The 5000-nt window shown below is 35.3% G+C and overlaps 1 protein-coding gene and 1 long non-coding RNA gene across 4 annotated transcripts in view; one reads left to right on the top strand and one right to left on the bottom strand.

The window, feature by feature from the left end:
- Positions 1-5000, top strand: part of rapgef5a (Rap guanine nucleotide exchange factor (GEF) 5a) — a 111380-nt gene that overhangs the window by 63905 nt on the left and 42475 nt on the right. The gene's annotated exons all lie outside the window — the stretch shown is intronic.
- LOC141378979 (uncharacterized) overlaps positions 3346-5000 on the bottom strand; it is a 2819-nt gene continuing 1164 nt past the window's right edge. Inside the window, exon 3 of the long non-coding RNA XR_015516352.1 lies at positions 3346-5000. This exon is cut by the window's right edge and continues 642 nt beyond it. This is a non-coding gene — a long non-coding RNA (uncharacterized LOC141378979).

The raw sequence follows: 5000 nt of genomic DNA on the forward strand, positions 1-5000 counted from the left end.
TCATGACTAATGTCTCTCATAAGCTCTGCTCACTTCTGTGTGAAGTCTCCCTCTGGGCACATCGGCTCTGTTAGCGGCTCATTTTCTGCTGTTTTTTTATGTTATATATGCATCAGGGAACATTCATCTTTTAGATTACCAACAGACACTGCTGTGATTTGTGAAGCAGTGAGTTTAGGTGCGGCGGCATGGTGTCTCAGTGGTTAGCACTGTCGCATCACAACAAGAAGGTCGCTGGTTTGAGTCCCTGTTAGGTCAGTTGGCATTTCTGTGTGGAGTTTGCAAGTTCCCCTCCGGATGCTCTGGTTTCCCCCACAGTCCAAACACATGCGCTGTAGGGGAATTGGATGAACTAAATTTGCCGTAGTGTATGAGTGTGTGTGAATGAGTGTGTATGGGTGTTTCCCAGTACTGGGTTGTGGCTCGAAGGGCATCCGCTGCGTAAAACATATGCTGGAATATTTGGCCGTTCATTCCGCTGTGGTGACCCCTGATGAATAAGGGACCTAGCCAAAGGAAAATGAATGAATGATGAATGAGTTTAGTTGCAGTTTTCCCTTCTAGAACAAGGACACTTGTGGGCGGGGCTTGATTTTATCCATGGGGAATCGATTGAGTTGTTGTAGTTTTCTATTTGAGATCTTGTGTGATTGACAGGTTTCAAATTTTGATTTTATTTGTCACAAACAAAGTAATTTGCTGTACAATATGCAGTGAAATGCTTATACAATCGTCCGTGATTATAAAAAAAAACTAAGTGAAAGTGAAAACACAGACAATTTTAGATATAGAAATAGATGTTGTAACTATAAGATAGGATCAAATATAAAATTTTTAAAACTTTACATATGGAGAAAATAACTATAGAAAATAGAGCAAAATATAAAATAAAGTTAAATAAAATTTTATTAAAACAAAATAAAATAAATGAATGAAAAAGAATTAACACTAAATAAATAAATAAATAAAATAAAATAAATAAATTAGAATAAAATAAAATTAAATTAAATTTATTAATAAAATTAAAATAAATACATAAATAAATAATTAAAAATGAATAAATAAATTAAAAATAAAAAATAAAAAATAAAATAATGAAATAAAAAATAAAAAATAAAATAAATAAATAAAAATAATAAAAATCTAAATAAATGAATAAATAAGAATAAAATTTAATTTAATAAATAAAATAATTAAATAAATGAAATAACAAATGAAATAAAAAGAATAAATAAATAAATAAATAAATAAATAAATAAATAAATAAATAAATAAATAAATAAATAAATAAACAAATAAATTAATTAATTAATTAATTAATTAATTTAAAAAAATGTAAAAAGCTTAGCTATACAAACAAACAAATAGAAGTGTTTCTTACAAAGTCTTTTGTGCAGGGGTTTTCAAACTCCTGGGGTCCAGGAGGTCTGGTGTCCTGCAGACTTTTAACTTTAACACTTTAACTTGCCTTACACACCTCCAAGAATGTTTCTAGAAAGCATAGTAAGAGCTTGATTAGCTAGCATAGGTGTGTTTGATTGGAGTTGGAGCTAAAACTTTCAGGACAAAGGACCTTTAGCACAAAGATTGAAAAGCCCTGATCTAGTGCATAGAGGACAGAGTGTATCTTGTATCCTACAGCTGGTTTATCAAACCCACTCACCTGTGTGAGGCACTCTCAGAACCACACTATTTATGACTAGGTTAATCCCGCCTTCACACCAGTAAACTCCAATCAGAGGAGAGAGAGAAGGGGAAGTTGTTTTGCTTTTTAATAACTTTAAAGTCTGCTTTTAAAGATATTTTCCCCCTTTTTTAATCAAATGCATCACGTTGAAGTGATCGTTCACTCAAAAATGAGTTCATATTCATTGACTTTCATTGTTTTATTTGTTCCTTCACTGTAAAATAATGCAGGATAATTCCACAGGCGAGTAAAATGCTGAGTAAATGCCATTGCATGTGTAAAGTACGAGCTCAGCGTTGTATTAAAAGGTTACTGGTGCTTTATAGATTGACTCCTGCAGGGTTTAAGCTTGAAAGCATTAATTTTTACCAACCGATACTACCAATCATAATAATTGTGTCTGATCTGATGTAGGACATGTGAACGGGTCAGTATTGCTGCTCTGGTGTCACTGTCGGTCACAGAACACACTGCTGAAGGTGTGGCTGATCTCACTTCCTGTCATTGAGCTGCTTTTCTGTGTGTGAAGTGTTTTAATGTGCCAGATTCATGAATAAATCAAGCGGCTGTGTGTTCTCTTACATACAGTGTAATAATAAGAAAACTGATCACATATTTTAAATGATATATCACAATATCTGTGTTATTGTAGGATTAATTATAGAATTAATAATACTGCTATCGTGCGACAGGCGATTGTCCCGCCTTGCCACCTTCTCGGTTGGTTTGTTCACACTGCCTTTTTTTCCTTCTGAACCCCAGTACGCTTGTGTCATGGAGCTGCTGTTTTCAGCTTTTAGTTGGTCAATGGCACAGGCTATTTCAGTTCCTCAAAATAGCAACGTGCCAACAATGCGCCTTAACACACCTCCTTTTTACACCAGAACACTCATAAGTCCACAAAGTGGCGCAAATGGATTTGCTATTTAACTAACATGACGCAAAACATGAAAATTAGGGTTGCGCTGGTTTGAAAATAGCAATAAATCGCGCCAAACACGTCTTATTACGCTAGGTGTATGATAGGGCCCATTAAAAAAGTTGGACCCAGAGCTCTGTCATAGTCCAGCTCATGTTTGGGTTGGCCTGAAGCATTGTATTGTTTATTTTTCGCTATTCATGACTATGTGGTTTCATCCAAGAGACACTGAGTCTCCAGTTTTGCTAGAAGCTCCTGCATTGGGATTCATTCATCCATCTTTTTTCTAAAAGGATCTTCATGCAGCCTTTCTAATCAAATCAATCTCTGAGTTATATAATGGGATTTCCTTTCCCGGATCTACAGAGAGCAGGGGTCACTCTGTGACTCTTGGCGGAGTTTGTGTGAGTTTGGGCTGTTTTCGCATTGTTAAGAGTAAATATTGTGCCCTTTGGTTATTCCAGGAAAATGGGAGTTTTCTCTGCAACTTTCTGCCATAATTAAGGATACGAAACAGCACACACTTATCACACACACACACTTACACGCTGTGTAGAAACACAGGAAGGGAACACTGAGTGCTTCCTCTGGCCTTTCCTTCTTTACGTCAATGAGGTCTCAGGACTGGTTCTCCACCCTGCGTGAGAATAAACCGCTGACCCGCAGGACAGGTGGAGGCCGACGCTTAAACACACACCTCTGCTTGATGACTGCAGCTTACACACTGTCATTAGTAGTGCAATAAACACTGGCCTGTCATTTAACACAATAGCTCGTGTCCTGTTCTCAAAAAAAAAAAAAAAAATAGGTACATATGAAGCATTACATAAGAAGGGAGGATTTGGGAAATTTGAGTACAGTAAAAATACAGTAATATCATGGGAAAAATTGACTCTTAAAATTAACTCTCAATGCATTTTATAAGGTAATGTATTGGCAAATAATTTAAAGAAGAGTTTACAATTAACACATTATAGTAAAAATACAGTAAAAAAAAAAGAGATACCCTTAAAAATTGTACAACTTTAAAAATACGTTTTAAAATGTCATTTATTTTCATGGCCTTTATCATTATTTATAAAGATTCACTGTAAAAAAAAACTCTTGCTGCCTTTATTTTTCTAAAACACAACTGCTGTGACCGATTCATCAACTCAAAACCTCCTCAATTATACATATGAAGCATTACGTAAGAGAATAACTTTTAAGCAGTTTGAGTACAGTCAAATCAGTAATATTATTCGAAAACTTTGACTCTTAAAAATGGCTCTTAGTGCATTTTATAATGTAATTTATTAGCAAAAGATTAAAAGAAGAGATCACATTGAACACAATAAACACTTGCCTGTCATTTCACACAACTTCTGTGACCAATTCATCAAAAAAAAAAAAAAAAAGCTATTATACATATAAAGAATTGCATAAGAAGCAAGGAATTATGCAATTTGAGTACAGTAAAAATACAGTAATATTGTGGGAAAATTTGGACTTTTTAAAAATGGCTCTTAATGCATTTTGAAATGCAATTTATTCGCAAACTATTAAAAGAAAGAGATTTAGAAGTATTTAAAAGAAGTATTTAAATGAACTGTTGTCATCATCATTTTAATAATTTATAATAGTTCGTTTAACATATCTTTTGTTTACATTGCACTGTAAGCCGCGCACAACTCTTACTACAGCAGTTTTCTACAGGGTGCGTTCAGCTTGTGTGCGCATATTAGCATATATTCTTACATTGGAAATAAGGAACTTGCATTATCTTTTTTTTCTTCCACAAGCTTCTCACAGTAGTTTGCAGGAATTTTGGTCCATTCCTCCTGACAGAATTGCTGTAACTGAGTCAGATTTGTAGGCTGTCTTGCTCACACAAGCTTTTTCAACTCTGCCCACACATTTTCTATAGGATTGACATCAGGGCTTTGTGATGGCCACTCCAAAACATTCACTCTGTTGTCCTTTAAGCACATTCTAACTAATTTGGCAGTATGCTTAGGGTCATAGTCTGTTTGGAAGACCCATTTGTGCAAGTTTTAATTTCCTGGCTGATGTCTTGAGATGTTGCTTCAGTATTTCTACATGCTGTTCTTTCTTCATCATGCCATCTATGCTTTGAAGTGGACCAGTCCCTCCTACAGCAAAACAGCCCCACAACATGATGCTGCCGCCCCCATACTTCACAGTTGGGATGGTGTTCATAGGCTTGTAAGCTTTCCCCTTTGTCCTCCAAATGTAACACTGCTCATTATGGCCAAACAGTTCAATCTTAGCTCCATCAGAGCACAGCACATGTCTCCAGAAATGAGTCTTTTCCCAGTGTAATTCAGCAAACTGTAATCTGGCTTTGTTGTTGATTCTGGCTTGTTGATTCTCCATGGTGTCACACAAGGAAGC

The sequence above is a fragment of the Danio rerio genome, chromosome 19 (genome assembly GCF_052040795.2).
Source record: "Danio rerio strain M-AB ecotype USA chromosome 19, GRCz13ab, whole genome shotgun sequence".
Lineage (NCBI taxonomy): Eukaryota > Metazoa > Chordata > Actinopteri > Cypriniformes > Danionidae > Danio > Danio rerio.